At 47.5% G+C, this 24,789-nt stretch overlaps 1 protein-coding gene across 2 annotated transcripts in view; it reads right to left on the bottom strand.

Moving 5' to 3' along the window:
• LOC129519442 (rho GTPase-activating protein 17-like) overlaps nucleotides 1-24,789 on the bottom strand; it is an 84,217-nt gene that overhangs the window by 54,193 nt on the left and 5,235 nt on the right. The window contains exons 2-3 of one of the 2 annotated variants that reach the window (XM_055339949.1): nucleotides 10,096-10,216; nucleotides 9,406-9,883 (exon numbers count right to left, since the gene is read on the bottom strand). The gene's annotated coding sequence lies outside the window, so the exon portion shown is untranslated. The remainder of the gene's footprint in view (nucleotides 1-9,405; nucleotides 9,884-10,095; nucleotides 10,217-24,789) is intronic. The other variant, XM_055339950.1, reaches the window with a different exon arrangement.

The following is a 24,789-nucleotide window of genomic DNA, read 5'->3' as shown; positions in this document are numbered from 1 at the left end:
AGACTCTCCCGGTCATCCGGAAGACGACTTAGTTAGAGCGAGGGAAACTGAGCTTAGAAGGCTGGAACAAAAGGTTTCAGAAATGGAGCAGCTGAATGACCTTCTAAACAGACACAGCACTGATCTCAGAGAGGAAAACCACAGGTTGGTCTTGGCGCTCAAAGATACAAGACATCAGCTGGAACAATCTATTCTCCGTGGCAATGAGGATTCTCTGGAAAAAAACACCGCTCTGAGGGCTTTAAAAATCGATAAAGGACATTTAATAGCCAAGCTGTGTCGGGCGGAGAAGAAGCTTTTGGAAGCAACAAACAAGTATGATCAAACCATCAAAGAGTTGTCAAGCACACGTAACCCGGATCATTCGGCCTCACCTCTGGAGCGTGCCCGCTTCGTTCAAGTGGGTCCAGAGAAGGACGTCGAAATATTACACCTCAAGAAGAGTCTCGAGCAAATGGATGCCGACCATAAAGAAACCCAGGAAATCCTGGCCTGCGTTTTGGAGGAACACAAGCCACTGACGCAACTAGTCAAAGAGAAAGACATTTGTATTGACAGCCTTAAAGGAAGTCCAGAGCTTCCAGAGGACCTGGAAACGTGTACCCAAGCCTTAAGAAGAAATGAAATTTTACAGCAAGCCGTGGAGGAAAAAGACACACCCCTCACATCCACGACGAAAGAAAATACTCACCTGAGAGAAGAACTGGAGCGACTAAAACAACAGAGTCAGGCTTTCCCTAAACTCCCAGATGACATCATGGAACTAGAGTGTGAGGTGTTGCAGCTGAATGAACTAAGAGTGGACCTCGAAGACGAAATAAAAGAACAACAGAAGATCATTAACGATCAACAGCAGGGGAGGATACGACTGCTTCATTCCCTGGAAGAGCAGACGCGGGAAGTGGACCATCTTAAAGGCCAGCGGGAGCAGATGACCAGTGAGCACGCTCAGCTCCTTTCCGCCAAAGACGAGGAGATTCAGAATTTGCAAGACACGGTAGAACACGTTAAAGCCCAGCTGGCCGCCCCAGGCCGGCACGTCGCAACACAACCTTCTGACGCTGTCCAAGGCGCGACAAGGCAGCATGACGTCTCTAAAGCCGAGACGGAAAGATCGGCACAAGGAATAGAAGACCAAGAACTGGGAGGGAAGCTTCTAACCGAAAAGAACATCCGGCTGACTGAACAGACCGATCCGCTGTCCCAGGATGACCTCGGCAAACTAACTCGGATCATCGAGCAAAAAGATGCGGAGATTCAGGGTCTTCGGAGCAGAATATCTGCGGCTTCTCACGGCCAGCACGTAGAGCAGCTTCAGCGGCAGTTGCAAGAGTCTGCTCCGCAAAGCGAACGGGCACTGGCTGTCTTAGAGGACAAAACGAGAGAGAATAGCAATCTGAAGAGAGAGTATCACAAAGTGATAGACGTAATTGCGTCCAGAGAAGCAGACCTCAGGAAAACGCAAGAGGAAAATAAAAAGCTGGCCACTCGAATTGAAAATCGTGGTCAGGATATGTTTAGAGAAACGATTCGGCATTTATCCCACATTATTCGAGAGAGAGACCTCGAAGTCGACGCCTTAAGGCAGAAGTGTCAGACTTTATTGACAATTCTGCAAACACCCAGCACCGCTGATGAGGTTCCAGGCGTGCCCGTGCATCGGTTCAAGGAGCTTCTAGAGGAACGGGACACATTCAGGCAGCGAGTGAAGATAATGGAAGAGTGGAAGCAGCAGGTGGCGGCCACAGTACAAAATATGAAGCGCGAGTCACCCCGGCTACAGGAGCTTCTTCGACAACAGCAGGTGCGGGCCTTAACCGACATCGACGGTGATTCTGAGCTAGAGACGACCTATAGGGACGTGATCAGAGATTACAGAGGAAATGAAAACAGCCTAAGGAATCTGGAGAAGGAACTGGCACAAATTCAGCTCCGCGTCGGGGAGCTCTGCAACGCCCAGGATCGCCTTCTGGGGAAGCTTGACGTGAGCTGCCTCCAGCCCTCCACCCAGTCCTCAGAGTCGGAGGAACCTCTGAAGGCCTTTACATCGGACTCAGCGACTGAGTCTCCTCCGTGGCTCCAAGAGGAGGTGGAAGAGCTGAGGAAGTCAGTGCAAGACCGAGAGACGACGATTCGAACCCTGCAGGAAGACAACCAGAGGCTGATGCATCGCGCTGCTGCCGCGTCAGAACGCGAACGCAAAGCACGCGAACGCGCCGATTCCGAAATCCAGCAGCTGAGGGAGGAAGAGGCGGTTCTACACAACTTAATCCAGGCTAAAGAGCTCCTGATCCAGGCGAACAGCGAGGAGTTGCATTCCTTAACGCAGGACCTCACTGGCCAAGCGAGTGAAAATGAGCTGTTGAGGCAGGCGGTGAGAAACCTGAAGGAGAGAATAGCCGATCTGGAGACGGACGTGTGCCAACTGAAAGAGGAAAACGAAAAAAGAGCGGAATCCTCTAGGGAAAAGGAAGCAGAAAAGCAGGCACTGCAAGAGGCCAACGTGAGGCTTTCGAGGATGTGGCAAGAGGAGGAATCCCGCCACGCTGCGATCGAAGCCAAGGCACTTGCTCTGCAGCAACTACTGAGAGAGCGAGAAGAGGGCGAGGCCCGGGGACGGAATCAGCTTCCAGATGCAGCTACGTCGTCGCGGGAAAAGGCGGTTGTGTTCCAGCAGGAGAGTGTTCCAGCAGGAGTCCCGTTGGCGCTGAAACGCAAACAGAGGGAAAACTGTGCCCTCCAGGATGAGCTTCAGCAGCTGCGTGACAAGGAATCACACCCGAACCAGGAGCTGGGGAGAACGCGTCACCGCGCTGTGGAATCGGAGGACGCTCGGCAGCGTGGGTCTCTGCCGGCAGAAGACAAAGTGGCTAAGCTGCAAAAAGAAGTCACGGTGCTGGAGGAAAAGCTGGCGGTGTCCTCCAATGCCACGGCGAGTGCGACCCACCAGGCCAGTATGCAGGTGGAGTCCCTGCGGGACCAACTGCGCCTCATCACCCGACAGAAAGAGGAAACCGCGGCGCGGCTTTCTGCCTCGCAGGAACAAGGAAAGCAGTACGCTCAAACACTAGCCAGTCTCAAGTCGGAGGTAGCCGAGTGGATGGGAAAGACAGACACTCTACAAGGAAAACTGACGTCCTTACAGGCACGATTCACTACAACAAACACCGTCTTGGACCTGAAGGAAGACGAACTGGAGGAACTCAGAAAACAGAACGAGGTCCAGCAGGAAGTACTGGATGAGACGCACAAGAAACTGATGAACCTCGTAAGCCGCTCTGAAGGAATGGTGGACAAAACCCTAGTAAGGAGACTCTTACTGGGATACTTTCAGGCGCCTCAAAAGGATCGGCCTGAAGCACTGCGGCGGATGGGAGGCACCCTAGGGATCAAGGAGGAAGACGTGCGGCAGCTTTGCAGGGAAGAGCAAGGTGGGGTTATCAGATGCACGACTGGGGGGCCTGGATCCAAAAGTACCCCCAAGCCCCCCGTGAAGCCAGATCCCCAACCGACGCCCAAGAGCTCCTTTGCAGGGCTTTTTGTCAACTTCCTACAAGGGGAATCCGATTTAGCTCTTCCGCCACGCAGTCCCTCTGCTGCTGACAAGAAGCCTCCAGATTCGGTAGGAAAAGGAAAAGGCACTAAGGAAAAAGGCCCACGGCGGCACACAATCACCCTGGGATCCACACCCCCAAAGAAAGCTGCCAAGCCCCGCGCCACAGCTGTCTCTCTTACTGACCCACGTGGACCGGAAACTGACGGATCACGGCATCTTCTCCTAAATGCTGTGACTAATGCTTTACCCACGTACACACCCTTGATACTCTCACCTGCCAGCGAGGTTGGGAGCGCGGCCAGAGGCCTCTCAAACCAATAGAGGAGTCTCAAGCCCGAGACCACACGGCGCGTCCAAGAACACAGGTCACTGTGTGCGTCCCTCATCCCAAGAGAGCCTTTTGCAAAACGTACCATACGTTTGCAGTTTTGCTTTCAGCCTAATAAACATATTCTTACGTGACTTCTTTTAAAGTGTCTTGTACTGACTGCAGACGTATGGATTTGCCAACTTCAAAGAGGGCTTGCTTCTCATGAGAGACGACATGGGTGGGGGTTTGGGTTAGGAGGCTGTGGTCAACGGATACTTCCAATAGTGTTGGCGATGTTTTCATTTCTTTTGTACAAGGAGCACGTATCTACCGATACCTCGGGGAATGAAAACATCGACCCGTTTTTATGGTTTCTTAAGGTTTTCTTTTTGGATTCACGAGAGAGGCCGACACACCCGCAGAGGGAGAAGCAGGCTCCACGCGGGGGAGCCTGATGCGGGACCCCATCCCAGTTCCTTGGGATCAGGACCTGAGCCAAAGGCGGATGCTCAACCACCGAGCCACCCCGGGGCCTCTCAACCGGTTTTAATGTCAAACACACGAGCGCGTACTACTCCTCGTATGAGAGGGGAGGTGCATGGCATGCTCGAAAGTACAACATGAATTATTTCAAAAGAAAAATTCAAGTTCCATTTCCCAGCTAGGTAGGTCCCATTTCTTTTTCCTTTGATTTCTAATCCACCCCCCCTCCCCCGATGCTTTTTCTGTTGCCTAGAAAATCCCTCTATGAGTAACCTGATTTCTGTCGGGCCTATTAGAGATACACGACTATTTGGGAGTAGACCATTCTCCGACTTGCTGTTTCCTAACTTCAGTCTGCTTTAGAGACCTTTCCAAACGTGAATCCATCCCTACTGGCAGAAACTCTGCTGTTTACGAACGTAGCCTGAATTTTTGAAGTAGCTCCCCTTGATCAGCATTTGGGTGGCTGTTCGTCCAGATGTTCACGGTCATCTCCCTTGTTCATTTCCCAAGAAGCCATTCCAAAGCTTCATTTGCAGTTCAGGGCTAATTGCTCCAGTGTACCCTGGAAACGATCCATTCAGACTTCTTTAAAGATCTCATTCCGCTAATTTTCCATTCTGCTTTTTCGTCAGCCCTCCAAATATCTTCATTCTTTCCCTCCCTTTCTGTTCCCACTGCCCTCGTTCACCTACTCCTCTCTCTCTTACATGGACCCATGCCATCGATTCCCTTGTGAACTTGCCGGTTCCACTCTTGGCCTCCCTTGAATCCGTTCTCCGCCTTGCTGACAGGGTGAACCAAGGTGAAAATCGGATGTTACTTCCCTGCTGGACTTGTTTTAGCGGGAGTTTAAACTGTAACAGACCATCCAATCCTCGCCTTTGGGACCTTCCTACCAGCCCATCGCTCACATAAAAGGCTACACCCTACCCCTCCAGCCACCTGTGAACTCTTGCAAGCTCCAAACACATGATTAATCCAAAACACTTCGAGTCCAGGAGCCTCATCATCAAGGGGTGAACGCCTTGACAAAGCTGCAGACCACAAGGATTCCCTTTTCCTCCTCTTCACCCATTGGTGAAGAGAGTGATTTCCACCCTGAGGTTCACAAGATGCCCGGATGTTGAACAGATGAGCTCTCGACAGTAATTTATTGACCACACGTATTCACGACCCAGGGGAGGATGGCACACAGCCCACGCAGGGCCACGGGACGGCTGCACCTGGGAACAGAATGAACAAGGGCTGGGGGGGGCAGGGGGGCAGCATGGACGAGAGGGAAGGTGAGCCCTAGATCCTGCAGGAAGCTAGGACTGGCTTGCTGGATCATTCCTCAGGCTGTCAGGGAACCGCAGCTTACTATTTAGGGATAAACTGTACCCGGTCCCTGTGATAAGGAGTGCTGCTGTTTGGCCAGGGGACCTCATCTGTGGGAGCAGAGGGGGAAGGGAACTTGGAATCAGACCCTCGGATTTTACCCGAAACCATGGCAGCCCTTAATATTGAATCTTCATCCCCGGCTTTACATCCCAATGGAGTCTGATGTCTGGGCATCTCTTCTAACCTGGGACTGAGACTTTTAAGGAGTAGGACAGGTGCTTCCCTAGGAGGTGAGGTGACGTTGGCCCTTGACCAGGAGGCGGTCGGTCACGAACAAAATGTATGAGGTCCCATGGATGCTCACTCAGCTGATCCCAAGGGAATCCCCGGGTAGCCAAGGGGTTTAAGGAAGGGCTGACATCCTTCGGCACCCGCAATCTGGCAACGGACAGTGGTCCACTGAGGAAGCCGCTCTCGCTTGCAGGTGGGATATGCAGACTTTGGGCTCATCCTGTGGCAAGAAGACCTTGGTAGCTCTCTTAAGCTTGTGGAGGTAGCAAGACGGAAAGAATAGCAGACGTCTGCATCTCAAGGCTCAGAGGCTGTGAGATACTTCATTTCCAGAAGAGCCCAGTGCGTGGCCAGCAATCGCTGCTTTAACGGTTCCTAGCACAGGGCCAAGGACGGATATTTCTTGCATTTGGAGCCCACAGACAATGTACAAATACCAGGGGTGGTCCCAGGGACTCTAGGAAGTGGGAGAGGAGGTTCCTACAGGCTTTCCACTCAGGGCGCCAAAAGACAGTTTTCACTTGGACAGATCCGAGAGCCTTTTGTTGAGGGGAGCCCCAACTCAACGTGGTCTCATTCACAAGTAACCAAAAAATAGGCTTCAGTAAAATTTGTAAAGAAGGAATATGTCACCTCCAGGACTTGATTTTAGGTGGGGACCTATCTCCTGGATCTGACTGCCTGTTTCCCCTCCCCAGATTAGGGAAGTTCTCAGCTATGATTTGTTCAAATAGGCTTTCTGGTCCTCGGTCCCTCTCGGTGCCCTCTGGAACCCCAACTAAATGTAGATTTTTCCTTCCGAGGCTGTCATTTATTCCCCTTAACCTTTCCTCGTGGCCTTTTCATTGTTCTTCTCTTCTTCCCTCAGCTTCCTTCCTTGCCATCAACTTGTCTTCTATGTCACTCACTCGTTCTTCTACCTCATGAACCCTCGTGGTTAGGACCTCCAGTTTGGATTGCATCTCCTTTCACTGATTTTGAATTTCGGCCCGATTAGATCTAAATTCTGCAGTCATGAGGTCTCTTGAATCCCTTATGCTTTTTTCCCAGAGCCACCAGGAGCTTTGTAATTGTGCTTCTGAATTGGCTTTCTCCCATCGAATTGTAATCCAAATTCTGTAACTCCGTGGCAGAGAGAACGGTTTCTGATTCTTTCTTTTGTGGGGAGTTCTTCTTTCTACTCATTTTGCTCAGTGCCCAGCGGCTAAGAACGAGTTGTACTTGTTAGAAGCGCAAGCTCTTCTGCCTGTAGCGTTCCAGCTGTTCGCTCTTTAAATCTCAGGTCGAATTCGTAGGTTTTCAGGATGATTTGAAAGTTATCTAGGGAAGTTGGTGGGGACAGGTGACTTGGGGACCCTACTCGTCCACCGTCTTGCCCCGCCCCCCCCCCCATTTCTCAAACAAAATGTTTAACACAGAGCTTATTTTCTCACAGTTAACTGAAAGATGGACTCCTATTCAGATCTGAAGTCAGTAGCATCGGTGTCACGATTCCCCTGCTCCAGGATAGGCAAGACTCAGACACCAAGGAACCGAATTCACTATCACAACAACCATACACAAAGACCAACGCATTTTTCAGCCCACAACCAGCTCTGGGCTTCAGTGAGCGCCCACTTACCCCTATTTCACTTGGGGTTCTAGCAAGCTGGGTCGTATTCTGCAGATGCACAGCCTCGGGTGCCATGTGGCATCTAAAAAAGCACATTTACTGCAACATAGCCTTGTATTTATTGACAAAGGGCGAAAAACTTGTTTTCATAGGATAAACTAGAAGAATGTAAAACTTGAAAATTACTTCCAGATGACGAGGATCACACATCTCTGAAGGGCAAGCTGAAACTCTCGTGTTCATTCAAAATTTTCTTAGAGGCGCCCGGTTGGCTCAGTCACTTAAGTGTGTCTGTCTTCGGCACAGGTCATGATGCTGGGGTTCTGGGACTGAGCCCCACATCAGGCTCCCTGCTCAGTGGGGGGATGGGGTGTCTTCTTCTCCCTCTGCCTACGCCCCTCCCCTTGCTTCTATTCTTTCTCTCTCTCTCACATAAAGAAATAAAACCTTTTAAAGGAACACATAATTTTTTTTTTAATGTAAGACGGGATTTTATTTAAATCGCTAATTTAGGGCTGCCTGGGTGGCTCAGCGGTTAAGCATCTACCTTCGGCTTAGGTCAGGATCCTAGGGCCCAGAGATCGAATCCCACATCGGGCTCCCCACAGGGAGTCTGCTTCTCCCTCTGCCTGTGTCTCTCCGTCTGTCTCTCACGAATCAATAAATACAATCTTTAAAAACAAACCACCAAACAAACAAAAAAAACCCACCAAACTTTGATTTGTTAAAGACTCTTTGGACCAATATAATTCTCAAACAAAACAAAAACTCCACAAATCCTTCCAGACCCTGTGTTATTCACCTCCCTCACTCCTGACAGAGAACGTTTATCTTGGAAGGGGTACCTAGTCTCGGCGTACCTTGCTCAGAAATAAAACTCTCAGATGTATTCATTAGTAACGCACCTACATGACAGAGGGGGAAAAACCAAATCACAAGATCAAGTAAAAAGGGTGTCAGGTCCAAAGGAGGCGTTTCTCCAGTGGCTTCTGTGACCACGGTCCACATTCTGCCAGCCACCGTGCTTTGTCCCGGTTCCTTCCCCCACAGCACAGTCTCTGAGGTACAGAGGCACCACTGCCCCACGTATGGCAAAGACCCCCCTGAACAACCACAGGGCTCTGTGCAGAGAACAGGAGCGGAGCCTGGACATGGCGGAGCTGTAGTGCACAGTTTGTTCCAGGCATCAACGCCACTGGCCGCCCAATCTGGGGAAGACACAGGCTCCTGCAGCACCCCCTTTCCCGATCTCTAACCCTCCCACCCCAGAGCTCTCACGTGAATTCATGAGGTCCCATTCCTGCCAGCACTTCATAAACGTTAGCGATCCTATCCTGAATGAATAGTGCAGGGGCAATCAATGACTACTCCTGCGGTGCTGAGGCTGCTGGGTTCTCGCCTGAGTAACAGAAAGGTCGAGCGCACTGACGACCAAAGACTTCCTTATTAAGTGAACTGATTAGGGACAAAATGCCTATGCGGGTGCTGTTAGGCCCCCACACACCGACTTTTCTTGGTCTGCGAGATACCTAGGGAAACGCACGTACCCATCACTGCCACATGACAGACCTGAGAGAAGAACTGAGAAAAATCTGTACGAACCCACAAAAGGGCAGATGCAATCGGTGAAGGTGTCGTCGGAAAAGGTGGCCAGATATGATTCTAGCCCGGTATCAAAGACCGGTGCTTCGGTCCTGGTTCCACCACTAACGGGACCGTCCCCTTTCCTGAGAGCGAGTGTAACGAACGATACCTATTCTTGATCCCTAACACAACAGGGGGGGAAATCACATCAGGGAAGAGCTACAAAAGGGCTTTCTGTCATAGTACCTTCACCCAGCCTTGCTCATCTCCAACTGTACTGAACACACTGTCTTGATGACAACAAAATCTCAGTTACTGTCAGGATGGCCAATGCATGGGCTGTCAGTCTCAGCAATTCCACTGGCAGGGTTCTTCCACACGTGCACACGCAATGTATACAAGGAGTTTGATCCTAAGCCCTGTTTGTAAGAGCAAAGGATGACAATCAAGACGGACATCCTCCACTATGGCCCTAGTGACATCACGTAGGCGGCTGATGGTGGCAGCAGGTGCAAGGAGCTGGCGATGGGGCGAAGAGACCGGTAGCCAGTGACTGGATTCCCTCTGAATATATTTTTAAAATTCTTAGGGCAGCCCCGTTGGTGCAGTGGTTTAGCGCCGCCTGCAGCCTAGGGCATGACCCTGGAGACACTGGATCGAGTCCCACGTCAGGCTCTCTGCATGGTGCCTGCTTCTCCCTCTGCCTCTCTCTTTCTGTGTGTCTCTATGAATAAATAAATAATCTTTAAGATATATTTTTTACACATATAAATATATATATATATTTTTTACATATATACACACACACACCCATATATATATATATATATATATATATATATATATATATATATATATATTTTAACATTCTTGACCAAGCAGGCACCTTCACAAAACAAAACAATTCGGCAAACAAGAAGGGGAGTTTTCACTTACCATTATCTCCAGAAGGTGCTACCCATCTCAGCCCCAAGGTTAGGAATCTGACAATGACTTTCTGTCTTCCGTACAAAGGCCTTGATAAGCTGACTGACGCCCTGGACTCGAGCAAAATATCCTGAAAGAGAGACAGACAGAAGCTATGGCTCACAGAGGTCAGACATAATCCTTGCAAAGCCCACCCCAGGAGAACAGCAAAACAGGACACTTCTCTTCTTCTTCACGGTCAGCGCTTTATCTGGGAAATTCACAAGAGAAGCAGTGACTTTCAAATTCTATCCCTTTTTAAAGCTGTTTGAACCAAAGCAAGTACAATCTATTTAATAGTGGAATTACCTATCTGAAAAATAAACTCTCCCACGATTTCACTTAGGAAAGACAAGTGTTTAGCATCAAAACATCAGACCAAAATGTTCCTCTTGAAAACGGGCTTTCTCGTAGCTAGGTGAAAGCCGCTTAAGTCTCTGCTGAAAGTTAAAATGGCAATATCATGACAAAAATAGTATTTTGGGGTCATGAAATTGGCCTGGTAAATACCACAGCAAAAAAATAAAACGGAGGGGGGGTAATTCTTATCGTGTTCCCTTCATCTCCATCCCCAGTGGGTAAGAGCCTCTATGTTTCTAAAATGGCCTCAGAGATGGGGCGAGGGAAAGGCACCACGTCAATGCCACTGAACAAGTTAACTTGTTCAGCATAGGAGACGGGAAATCAAAGAGGGGAAAGGAATACAATCTGCATTCTAAAGCCCCGCTGCTGAAAGGATGACTATCTTAAGAACCACATCGCAGTGGCATTTAGACACTTACGGCAATCAGACATAGGGATTCTAGGTCTACTGATGCTCCTAATAAATAATTTGAGTTTGTATTTTGTGCGTCCAGTAAATCATTTTCCTTGTGTGTTAAAGAATTATCATCCACGACAGACTGGATGTTGGGGAAAAACTTTTACAGGTGCTCACCACAGACTATCTGGGAAGGACTCTCCTAGGAAGCTCCAGTCTGAAGATGCCAGCCCAGGGAGAGGAGGAAGGAAGGACACACGGCTGTCATGCTTCCTGGGGCACCCAGCTCCTGGCGCCCCACAGAGGGTCCCTGGCTCTGCAGCATCTGTTAGGAAAGCTGCCTCAAGAGCAGGGCACGGAGGCCTGAGGCCTCTTAGCCAGGCCTTGCCCCATCTTCCTGATGCCGGGGTTCACCCTCGCCTCAAAGTAACTACCCTGTCCCCATGCCCAGGCACCACCACTTCAAAATCGCTTTGCATTTCTTACAGAAGCTACCCAGGGGATCCATCTCTAGGGCCCACGTTCCCTGCACACACAAAAGCAACAGTCATTTGGTCAATTTCTCCAACTCCCTGGGACTAAGACACCCTGTCATCTCAACTCCTTTCCCTGCCTGGATAGAAATGACTTGCAGAGACGAATAGTGTTACCATCACCTGTACCAAGGCAGAAAGAGTAATTCCTTCCTTGGACAGGTCACAGAAAAAGATAACATAAGTGACTTTTATTTTTTTTTTATTTTTTTTTTATTTATTTATGATAGTCACAGAGAGAGAGAGAGAGAGGCAGAGACACAGGCAGAGGGAGAAGCAGAGGGAGAAGCAGGCTCCATGCACCGGGAGCCTGATGTGGGATTTGATCCGGGGGTCTCCAGGATCGCGCCCTGGGCCAAAGGCAGGCGCCAAACCGCTGCGCCACCCAGGGATCCCCTGTCTTTAGCTTTTAAAGGGAGCCTGGGTGGCTCAGTCGGTTGGAGTGACCACTCTTGGTTTCCCCTCAGGTCATCAACTCGGGGTCCTGGGATCGAGCCCCACGTCAGGTTCCACACGTAGCAGGGGGTCTGCGCCAAGATTCTCTCTCTCCCTCTTCCACTCCCCTGCTCATTTCCTCTCTTTGAGACAAAGAGGTAAATCTTTTTTAAAAAAGTAATAATTAGGGATGCCTGGGTGGCTCAGCGGTTTAGTGCCTGCCTTTGGCCCAGGGCGTCTCCCGGAGTCCTGCATCGGGCTCCCTGCATGGAGGCTACTTCTCCCTCTGCCTCTATCTCTGCCTCTCTCTTTCTCTCTCTCTCTCTCTCTCTGTGTGTGTCTCTCTCATGAATAAGTAAATAAAATCTTTATAAGTAAATAAATAAGTAAGTGAGAAAGATGGGCTGGGTCTTGGCTTACTTGCACCCTGAAGCATCCTAAGTGATATCCTGTGTTCAGTAGCTCATTTCCACTTGCTTGATGAGTAAGCTGAGAGGGGTAAGCTGTGTGTGTGTGTGTGTGTGTGTGTGTGTGACAGAGAGAGAGAGAGAGAGAGAGAGAGAGAGACGTCTCCCAGCTACGTTCTTAGTGCCCAGAAGTGATATCGAATCTTCTCGTTATAGCCACGGACAAGGCTTCCTTACCCCTGCCCTGACTACAGTTTGTGCTAATCCACGACATTTTCCCACCCAGTCTCTCCTTTCTACCTTCCCACAACCACAGACACCCAGAAGGAAGCTATGCCTTCAGAAGGAAGCTACTCAACGCAGCAACTCCACAGAAATACATGAGCTACTCACTAAGGGACACAATTTGCTATACGCCCAGACGGTCCAAGGGAAACTGACCCACAGAGCTTTGCAGAGTGAACGGGCTCAGTTGTCTACAATAATGCTTCCCAAACAATGAACTGTGACCCATCCGTATCATAAACCAATGTCACAGTTTGCAAATCTCCATCTTAGAGAATGCAGTCAACTACAGGAAAACGGAAAATATCGACATTCATTACACACTCTAAGAGGTAAAGGCTGTTTTGGGAAGCTTCTGTTGAAAGTGTGTGTTCAGGGGAGGAGTGCCCTGAAGAATGTGTTCCGCAAACAAACAGAATAAAATAGACTCTAAGCACAAAAAGCAGGCTGGTGGTTGCTGGGGGGGGGGGGGGGGGGACGGGGGGGCGATGGGCGCCCCTGGTGAAGGGGATTAAGAGGTACAAACATCCAGTTACATAAATGACCCACCAACACAAAAGCACAACACAGGGAATAGAGTCAATAATACTGTAACAAGGCTGTACAGTGGCATAGGATGACTGTACCTGATCGTGGGGGGCGCTGAGTAATGTATAGACTCGTCCGATCGCTATGTCGCACACCGGAGACTAATATGACATCGTACAGACCGAGTATACTTCAGTAATTTAAAACACGAAAGAAAACGGTGTTCTCACTGATGGTGGTCTGAGGGGCACTGCCCTCAAAGGCACCGTCTGGCGCCATCTAGTGGTAGAAGCCATCCCTGTGGTTTGAGCAGGAACCACACACAGCCTGGTGATGAGAAGAGTCCTCACAGGTGGATGTTTGGCGGGAGGGGCCCTTAGACTCGACCTGCTCAACCCTCACATCCAGGGCAAGATCCCTGCAACAACACCACGCCACTGCCTGAGCACGCCCCACAAAGAAGGCGCTGGCTCGCTCGCTCCACTGCCCAGCACTCGAACAGCTGAAAAGCTGACCAAGCTGCCTTCCTCCGGGAGCTCCTCCAAGTACTTCCTACTGCCCTCTCCTGGAACACATGGAGCAGCGTCTGTATTGCCATCAGTTTAATACTGTGGATTCAGTCAAGCCGTATCTGTGGAGCGTCGGCGAAGGGCCGGGCATTGGTTCACAGGCGTGAAGCAGGGCAGGGACAGAGACAGAAAGAAGAGCTTAGGTCAGAACAAGGACAACAGCAGGGGGGATGGAAGGATCTACTTTAGAGAAGGTGAGAGAGAAGGCTTCTCTGAAGAGGGGATGGCTGAGTGGAGGGCGACACCATTGCAGAAAGCTGTGCAGAAGGCATTCCAGACAGGAGGAATCGCAGGTAGAAACGCTCTGGGGGCAGGAAGCTCCTTGGAATGTCCCAGTAGTAGCAGGAGGTAGGCAGGGCGGCTGAACAACAGCAGAGAAGCAGGAGACCCTGCTCAGAGATTTCTGGGGCATGTGTGTGTTTCTCAATGGGTCTGTTTAAACTTTCTCTACCCTAACCAAATGGCATGTTTCATTCTAAGACACCATCAACCGTTAAGACTCCGAAAAGAAAGAAGAAACACCGTTGGGTAGTTAATGGTTTCTCTGAGTGCTTACAATTGGAATTGTGTCTGCTTAATCAAAAGCCCGTTTGGACTTATTGGAACGGACTGCAAGGCAAAGGCTGCTGAAGAGGAGTTGCTTAAGTCTTCCCTTCCAGGATCTCTGGGAGTTTCTACACAACGATGACTGATCTTCGTGTCGCCAAGAGCACTGGCCAGCCTGCATTTCTTCTCAAGTGATCCTCATCATCCACTCCGAGATTTCCTTCCAAGTCACCGACCCTGGGTTCTGTCACGGAGTCTTTCCTGATCTCAGCCGAAGCTATCAATGGATGACCTCGAACAGCAATCAGGATTTGTGCTCCTTCTTCAAATGGCCCTTAAATGCGATGTGGACGGAAGCACCAGGGGCTGCAGGTGCAGCTAGCTGTCCAGCCAGGCCATGAGGGGCACGAGGAGCATGTCCACCTGCACAGATAATGACAACCCTAACAGGACGTGGCAGTGACCGCAGGACATATCAAGAAGAAATCATGGGTGCCTGGGTGGCGCAGCCTGTTGGGCAACCGACTCTTGCTTTCAGCTCAGGTGCTGATCTCAGAGTCTTGACGGCAAGGCCTGCCTGCGTCGGGCTCTGCACTGGGCGTGGAGCCTGCTTGCGATTCTTTCTCTCCCTCTCCTTCTGGCCCTCCCCAGCACTGGTCAGGCAAGCTTGCGCACGCTCTCTCTTGCTCAGTCTCTCTCCGCCCCCCCCCCCAAGAAAGTAAATAAATAAATAAAACCCAAAGACTCAAAACCCTCAGATTTAGAGAGGCCTGTACTCAGCCTTCATTCATTCCACGCTGCTTCTGAAATGTTCATGACATTCACATAACCTAATACTCCTTTATATCAACTCACTCTTTTAATACCCCGTCTGACGTGCCACCTAATATTTTCTCCAAACACACTCTCTAATAAATACCAATGATCAACATTTAAAGCATCTATCCTGGGATCCCTGGGTGGCGCAGCGGTTTAGCGCCTGCCTTTGGCCCAGGGCGCGATTCTGGAGACCCGGGATCGAATCCCACGTCGGGCTCTCGGTGCATGGAGCCTGCTTCTCCCTCTGCCTGTGTCTCTGCCTCCCTCTCTCTCTCTCTCTCTCTCTCTCTCTCTCTGTGACTATCATAAAATTAAAAAAATAAAAAATAAAAAATAAAGCATCTATCCTGTGTGCCACCTAAAGTCATCTCACACTGCCCTGCGGGAAACACCGATCTGATCCAACCACCTGCTCATTCAGCAGCACTGACTCTGCCCTATTGGCACGCGTGTCGCCTGCAACAGTGGGAACTTCACAAGAAAGGTGTGACGTGCCTTCCCCTCGGTTTTCCTTCATCTCAGAGAATGGGAAGGGGCTCTCCCTGCTGCCCTAGCCGGTGAGGAGCAAGGCTGGCGCCTGTTCACTTCACTTCTACTCAACACTCATGACTGCTTACTACAATCCCGGACATTAGTTCAGAGGCTCGGCAAACAGGAACAGGTACGACCCGGGGAAGGACCTTAGGCAGAAGGCACCGACTTACAGAAGTCAAGGGTGTTTCCCTCGAGCTGTGCAACCTGGTAGGAAACTTAATTCTACTGCTTTTCAAACCCACTTACCCACTTGGACTTAGATCCCTCCTCTACATTCCAGCTGCTTCCATGGTGTTTGTGTGTATGTGTGAGTGTGGATGTGGGTGTCTCGTTCTGTACGTATATACGCCGCATATATACATGTAACACAGCTACATAGACACTCACCTACAACGGATGTATAAGCAATTGCAAAAACCAACCCAATACTCTCAGAATCAAGTTTCAAGTTTGGAATATTACCTGTGTGCTGCACACTGGCCTTTAAGATACTGCTCCACCCCTTATTTTTAAGTTTTATCATTCACGTTTTGCATCGTTTAGCCTCATTTTTTGGTTTCTATTTCCTGTTGGTTGTCTTCTTGGTTAAAAATGGAAGGTGGGAAATAAAGTCTTAAGAGAAACAGACTTTGAACCGAAACAGACTTTGAGTCTGTTTCCCTTCTTCTAAACCCTGTTGCTTTCCTCAAAGCACAGAGGCAAGGTCTTAAGTGTTTAATCCCCCCAAAAGACAAAAACAAACACAAACAAAAACACAAAAACAAAAACCAGGGCGACCAGGGGGCTCAGTCGATTGGAAGTGTCTGATTCCTGATTTTGGCTCAGGTCAGGATCTCCGGGTCATGGGATCAAGCCCTCTGTTGGGGCTCCACACTCAGAGCAGAGTCTGCTTGTCCCTCTCCCTCTGCGCTTCCCCTTCACAGACTCTCTCCCAAATAAATAAATAAATAAACAAATAAATAAATAAAATATTTAAAACAACAACAACAAAACGGTGAGCATCGATTCACTCAGACCTTGGCTAACGCTTCCTCCCAAAGGACCCTACTCGATTTGCCTTCAGGCTTCATTTAACACCCAATTACCTCGCGAAGATTAATATGATCTAAGATCCACTGTCTCTATCGTAAGTCGTCCCTCCATAGTGGACAAGACATTAATGCAAGAGGAATCAACATCCACAAGAAGGTGAAATGAGGAGGAGAAACCAATCAGAAAGTCTCCGTGGTACAATATCTTCTATCTGACTTAAACAAACGCTTCAGACACAGTAGAATAAGAGGGAGCCATGGATCTCAATAATGCTAAAGGACTTTTGGAAAACTGAAACATTTAAGAACATGTATTCTGGGGATCCCTGGGTGGCGCAGCGGTTTAGCGCCTGCCTTTGGCCCGGGGCGAGATCCTGGAGACCCGGGATCGAATCCCACGTCGGGCTCCCAGTGCATGGAGCCTGCTTCTTTCTCTGCCTGTGTCTCTGCCTCTCTCTCTCTCTCTCTCTGACTATCATAAATAAATTTTAAAAATTAAAATAAAAGAACATGTATTCTGAACATTTTCTCCCAGTCTACCTTACCTGTTCATTTTCGTAGCCTATCTATTTTCCTTTGGACTTAGTGCTTTTAGTGTCCTGTTTACAAAACATTTGCCTGCCCCAAGGTTGTCAAGATTTCTCCAATCTTTCACACACATAGAAACTTTATGATTCTAGCCCTCCCTGCTTTTCTTTCCTTTTAAAAAAGAAGCTTTATTTGGGAGTGAGTGCAGGAGGGGCAGACAGAAAGAATCTCAAGCTGTCTTCCTTCCCGCTGAGCACAGGGCCCAACACGAAGCTCTACTCTGGGTTCGATCTCATGACCCTGAGATCATGACCTCAGACAAAATCAACAGTTGGACACTTAAGCAACTCAGACACCCGGATGCCCCTGGTTATATAGCTTCCATGTTTAGGTTTATGACCCATCCCAAGTTAATATAGGTAGACAGAATGAGACGGGGATCGGGTCCATTTTGTTTCCATTTCCATATCCAGTTCACCCAGATTTATCATTCACTGAAAAGACTTCTCTTTCCTTCAGTGAACTGACTTGACACTCTGGGCAAAAATCCATCCACAGTACTCCTGTTTGGTCTATTCTTTGGACTCTCTATTCTGTTTAAGGATATATCCTTATGCTCAAGACTTTGGTTACTGCGGCTTTACCGTAAGCCGTAAATTAAGCAGAAATACGCACTATGAGTACTTCAACTGGGTTGTTTTGAAGACTTTGTGCTTTTCTAGACTTTTGCATGTTCATATACCTTTTAGAAGCAACTGGCTAATATTTTCTAAAAAGAATAAAAGATAACAAGATGGCTAAGACGCTGAATGAAATTGCATTGTCTGCGTGGATCAAGTGGTGGAGAAGAGACATCTCGATAACATCGAATCTTCCGAGACATGCACAAAGCACATCCCTAATTTCTTTCAACCTTCTTGAATTCCTCTCAACAATATTTTTTTAATATCTTTATTTATTTTTTTTTAAATTTTATTTATTTATGATAGTCATCACAGAGAGAGAGAGAGGCAGAGACATAGGCAGAGGGAGGAGCAGGCTCCATGCACCGGGAGCCCGATGTGAGATTCGATCCTGGGTCTCCAGGATCGCGCCCTGGGCCAAAGGCAGGCGCTAAACCGCTGCGCCACCCAGGGATCCCTCCTCTCAACAATATTTTACGGTTTTCCGTGTCAAGGTCTTTCATGTCTTTCATCAGATTTATCCTTAGCCAGTTTGTTTTCCTGCTGTTGGTCTGGTTTTTTGAGTAGGCTCCACACCCAGTACGGAGCCCCACGTGGAGCCCAAGGCAGGGTGTGAACTCACGACCCAGAGACCAAGACCTGAGCTGAGATCAGGAGTCAGATGCTTCATCAACTGAGCCACCCCGACCACTTCATGTTTGTTGATGCTATTATATATATATATATATATATATATATATATATATATATATTCAATTTTCATTTTCCTAGTCATGGATAGTTACAATGCATTCTTCTGACAAAGAATTCCTATCCAGAACATATACTAAACGCTAGGAAGTCAAAACCAAAACCAACTTCAACAACAGAAGTGAACAAAACACTTGAACACACAGTGCAGAAAAGGCGTATGAATGCCCAAGCAACACACGAAAACATGTCTAAGATCATTAGTCACCAGGGAAATGCAATGTGAGTCCATAATGAACAATGCTCTTTCACCCTCACCGACAACCCAGAATGCTAACGAGGACGTTCAGCAACTGTAGTTTTAATACACTGCTGGTGGGAAATGTAAACTACCACTCAGGGCCCCACCCCTACGACGACCCCTGTACCCCCAGGTTCCTGCCTGAGAAATCTCAAAGCATCTACTGTTTCTTCCAGCCAACATTGAAAAATCCGGTCCCTGTCTCCCAGTGAGAAATGCAGGTAGTTTCACAGGGTTTCAACACCTTTCCTACTTTTGGGAATCCTTTTCTTCTCGAAAGGATTTATTTGCCCTGGCCGTACTCGCTCATTCTCTCTTTCAAATGCTCTCTGTACAAAGACGTTGAGTTTCATTCTTGCTAGACTCTTTTCTCTTTTAATAATACATTTATTTTTTAATGGTGTTCAATTTGCCAACATACAGAATAACACCCAGTGCTCATCCCGTCAAGTGCCCCCCTCAGTGCCCGTCACCCAGTCACCCCCACCCTCCGCCCTCCTCCCCTTCCACCACCCCTAGTTCGTTTCCCAGAGTTAGGAGTCTTTATGTTCTATCTCCCTTTCTGATATTTCCCACACATTCCTTCTCCCTTGCCTTCTATTCCCTTTCACTATTATTTATATTCCCCAAATGAATGAGAACATACAATGTTTGTCCTTCTCCGATTGACTTATTTCACTCAGCATAATACCCTCCAGTTTCATCCACGGTGAAGCAAAGGGTGGGTATTTGTCATTTCTAATGGCTGAGTAATATTCCATTGTATACATAAACCACATCTTCTTTATCCACTCATCTTTCGATGGGCACCGAGGCTCCTTCCACAGTTTGGCTATTGTGGACATGGCTGCTAGAAACATCGGGGTGCAGGTGTCCCGGTGTTTCATTGCATCTGCATCTTTGGGGTAAATCCCCAGCAGGGCAATTGCTGGGTCGTAGGGCAGGTCTATTTTTAACTCTCTGAGGAACCTCCACACAGTTTTCCAGAGTGGCTGCACCAGTTCACATTCCCACCAACAGTGTAAGAGGGTTCCCTTTTCTCCGCATCCTCTCCAACATTTGTGGTTTCCTGCCTTGTTAATTTTCCCCATTCTCACTGGTGTGAGGTGGTATCTCATTGTGGTTTTGATTTGTATTTCCCTGATGGCAAGTGATGCAGAGCATTTTCTCATGTGCGTGTTGGCCATGTCTGTGTCTTCCTCTGTGAGATTTCTCTTCATGTCATTTGCCCATTTCATGATTGGATTGTTTGTTTCTTTGGTGTTGAGTTTAATAAATTCTTTATAGATCTTGGAAACTAGCCCTTTATCTGATACGTCATTTGCAAATATCTTCTCCCATTCTGTAGGTTGTCTTTTAGTTTTGTTGACTGTATCCTTTGCTGTGCAAAAGCTTCTTATCTTGATGAAGTCCCAATAGTTCATTTTTGCTTTTGTTTCTTTTGCCTTTGTGGATGTATCTTGCAAGAAGTTACTGTGGCCGAGTTCAAAAAGGGTGTTGCCTGTGTTCTCCTCTAGGATTTTGATGGACTCTTGTCTCACATGTAGATCTTTCATCCATTTTGAGTTTATCTTTGTGTATGGTGCAAGGGAGTGGTCTAGTTTCATTCTTCTGCATGTGGATGTCCAAGTTTCCCAGCACCATTTATTGAAAAGACTGTCTTTCTTCCAGTGGATAGTCTTTCCTCCTTTATCGAATATTAGTTGACCATAAAGTTGAGGGTCCACTTCTGGATTCTCTATTCTGTTCCATTGATGCTAGACTCTTTTCTTTACTGCAATCCTGATTACTGATTAAAATCTGTCCTCGCTACTTTAACTAGCATCTGACTTTGTCTAGCTTTGAGAAGTTCACACGACATGCATAGATCTCAAAGAACACACTGACTGAAAAGAATACACACTGCGTGATTCCGTTTACACAACGTACAACAACAGGCAAATGGAATCTACCGTAGGTTTCACAATGAGATACAAGGCAAACTTGTGGATTTTCAGATATATTTTTACCTTGTTTTTGTTGGTGGTTCATAGATACACAGTTGACCCTTGAACAACGCAGGAGTCTGGGGTGCCATACCCCGTGCAGTCAAAAATTGGCATATATCTTTCAACTCCCCAGAAATTTCACTACTAACTGCCTACTGTTGCCAGAAGCCTTATTGATAAAATAGTTAATTAACACATATTTTGTGTGTTAGGTGTATCACATATCGTATTCTGTCAATAAACTAGGCTAAAGAAAACTTTAGGAGAATCATAGAATATGTTTACAGTACTGCGCTAGTTATCGAAAAATCCACATGTAGGTGGACCCATGCAATTCAAACCCATGTTGTTCGAGACTCAACCGTACACGCTTCATAACCCTCATCAAACTGAACACTGAGGAGCTGAGCATTTGACTTTATACATTACTTCCCTCTCTCCCCTGGTCTTCAACCTCTAGTTTCTTCCTTCCCCTTCCCATCTGTCTCTTAAGAATACCTGGGGAAATTCTTCTTTTCGTCTTCTTTTTCTTTCTTTTTTTTTTTTTTGAAGTAGCTCTACGCCCAGCATGGAGCGAAACACGGGGTTTGATCTCAACAACCCTGATATCATGACCTGAACGGAGATCCAGTCAGATGTTCAACAGAGCCACAAAGATGCCTCTACCTGGGGAAATCCTAATGGGGGAAAAACAAAGATGAGACATATAGCTCGCCCTCCACCTTCCCCTTTCAATATTCCCTTACCCCTTCTTCCTTATTAAGAGGACCCCAATTTTGTGCAAGGTATCAATCTGCCCTGTGAGAAATTCTCTCCTCCCACATGGTCCTGCAGCTAGGGACAGGACCACAGGCCTAGTTCTGGCCAATCACAAGCATGTTGAAGTCCACAGGGTAGGGCTCCCTGGAAAGGTATGGTATGCCTGCTGTGACTGTCCCTTTCTCTTCCTTCCTGGAGTACAGCTGCTGAGATGAACTAAGAAAATTGTGCTATTCCCTGGTACAACCCTATCATTAAAATGAGAGCCAGGCTACGGGAGCTCTCAATCAATTTACAACTACGTAACTTCACAAGTCAAAATGTTTACGCATCAAAATGAAAAGAGCCATTCCACCCCGAAGTCAAGAACGAAGCATGCAAAAAAAAAAAAAAAAAAAAAAAAAAGAACGAAGCATGCACGGCTACGTGACAGTACACGTAAGAACTGTTTTGTTTCGGTGAACGCTAATAGAGGTGATTTTTGTAGATACGGATTGTTAACAACATCCATTAACTTACACTATTTTTAAATGAGGTACCTACCGATCCAAAGCATGATGGAAAAAGAGAATTCTAATCTCTTGATTCAAGGAAACAAAAGTAAGAATCGTTCATTAAATCTGACGTAGAGGCAACATAAGGTGCCAGAGAGAATGTAAGACACCAGAGGGAAGGAAGCAATGCAAGGACAATTACAGTAGACCTCCAAAAGCACCCTTGAAACCGAATGCTCCAAGACATACCATAAGTAGGCAAAGGTTCTCTTGTTGATATGATCTATCCCATTGATGGTTTGATGAGTGTTGAACCACCCTTGCATCCCGGGGATAAATCCCACTCGGTCGTGGTGAATAATCTTCTCAATGTACTGTTGGATCCTATTGGCTAGTACCTTGCTGAAAATTTTTGCCTTCATCGGGGATACTGGTCTATAATTCTCCTTTTTGGTGGGGTCTTTGTCTGGCTTTGGAATTCACGTGATGCTGGCCTCATAAAACGAGTTTGCTGTATTTTGTCAAATGCTCTGCCTGCATCTATTGAGAGGATCCCATGGAGGAAATTGAAGCAGTCATCCAAGACACAGAAGTCCAGAGCCAGATGGAGTCCCAGGGCAATTCTATCTATCAAACGTTTAAGGAAGAAACGATACCTATTGCACGAAAGCTACTCCGAAACATAGAAAGGGACGGAGCACTTCCAAACTCCCTTTATGAGGCCAGCATCACCTTCATTCCAAAGTACATAAAAGAATTTAATACAGAGGAATGCCTGGGTGGCTCAGCGCTGGAGTGTCTGCCTTCGGCTCAGGGCGTGACCCTGGAGTCCTGGGATCAAGTCCCACATCAGGCTCCTGCATGGAAGCCTGCTTCTCCCTCTGCCTCCGTCTCTGCCTCTCTTTCGCTCTGGGGTCTCATGAATAAATAAATAAAATCTTAATAAATAAGTAAATCAATCAATCATTAACCAAAAGCCGCAAGACATAAAGTTAGACTGCCAGATTTGGCACCAAAAAAATTGAGAAGGAAATGTATCATGAAATCGATGGAACAAGCTAAACTTACAGACAAGCAACAGTTTGAGAGAAACCACTGCAACAAATACAGAGACAAAGGACTACTATCACACGCATAAAAAGCTCTTACAAATAACAATAAAAATAGAAACGATCAGACAAAGAGACAACAACCCTGTAGGAAAATGATAGGGACAGAGGGTTCATGGAAAAACTTTAGTGATAGCGACCAACTAAAAATGCTCAGTCGTGGGGCACCTGGCTGGCTCAGTTGCTTAAGCATCTACCTCCAGCTGGGGTCCTGATCCCAGGCATCTGCTCAGCAGGAAGCCTGCTTCTCCTCACCCTTGCTGCTCCCCCTGCTTGTGCTCTCTCACTTGCTCACAAATAGATAAATAAAATCATTTAAAAAAAAAAAAGAAAACTTAGTCTTACTAGTGATTATAAAAATATAAATTTAAGGGGCACCTGGGTGGCTCAATCGATTAAGCATCCAACTCTTCATTTTGGCTCAAGTCATGCTCTCAGGGTTATGAGATCCAGCCCCAGTGGGGCTCTGTACTCAGCAGGGAGTCTGCATGGGATTCTCACTCTCCCTTTCTTTCGGCCCCTCCCCCACTTTCCCTCTCAAATAAACAAATAAATCTTTACAACACACACACACACACACACACACACACACACACGTAAATTTAAAAGGGGCACTATTTTCCACCTGCCAGTGACAAACCATTTAAGAGACTGAGAATATTCTATGATTCGCATCTCATTTACCATGGGTGAGAACAGAAACGGACATGACCTCTTTGAAGGGCCATGGGGCAGAAGCCTCTCCCCTGAAATCCATCTCCCTGGAAAACTCAAACGCATATGCAAAGATGTTCATCACGGGACTATCTTAACAGCAAAATCACAGCTACCAAAATGGTGAACAAAAAGAATAGTGACAGGGCACCTGGGTGACTCAGTTGGTTAAGCATCTGCCTTTGGGTCAGGTCATGATCCCAAGGTCCTGGAATCAGGCCCCAAGTTGGTCTCCCCGCTCAGCGAGGAGTAGCTTCTCCCTCTCCCTCGGCTCCTACCCTGTGCTCACGTGTGTGTGTGCTCTCTCTGCCTCAAGTAGATCAATAAAACCTTAAAAAAAAAAGTCACAAAGTACAACCACACTATGGAATATCATACAGCCATTAAAAAAAAAAAAAAAAAAAAACAAGGCAAAACATCATATTGACGGTGTATTCCAATAAGGCAACTGAGCGGGGGAAAGGTATTCACTTTTCTCACTAAAGAAGTTAATCCTTAAGGGGCACCTGGTTGGCTTAGTCGGAAGGGCATGTGACTCTTGGTCTCCGGGGTTGTAAGTGCAAGCCCCACCCACGTTGGGTATAGAGATTCCTTTAAAATAAACTCTTTTCAAAAACATTTACCTGTCCAAAGAAAAATACTTAGCATCCTAGATCTGAGACCATTGATTTTCAAGAGATAGTTTCCAAACTTTAATTTGTTCCTTTTTGGACAAGATAGGGAGGGAGAGCAGAAAATCCACAGAATCCATGATCTATTGGACTTTCTTATAGGCAAGTCTGGCAGCTAACATATCCTCACCAGAATGCTCTAATTCTAAAGTGACCCATCTTTTCTCGGAAAGGAAAGCAGCAGCCCCCAGCTTCAAAACATTTCAGATCAAAATCTCAGCCCTACTCTCTGGGCATGGCCGTGAAGATGCAACCGCTGCGCTGCAAAGACCTAGGCCTT

The sequence above is a fragment of the Nyctereutes procyonoides genome, unplaced genomic scaffold (assembly GCF_905146905.1).
Source record: "Nyctereutes procyonoides isolate TBG_1078 unplaced genomic scaffold, NYPRO_anot_genome, whole genome shotgun sequence".
Classification (NCBI taxonomy): domain Eukaryota; kingdom Metazoa; phylum Chordata; class Mammalia; order Carnivora; family Canidae; genus Nyctereutes; species Nyctereutes procyonoides.
Note: the sequence above shows the minus strand (reverse complement) of the source record. Positions and strands in the feature narration are given on the sequence as shown.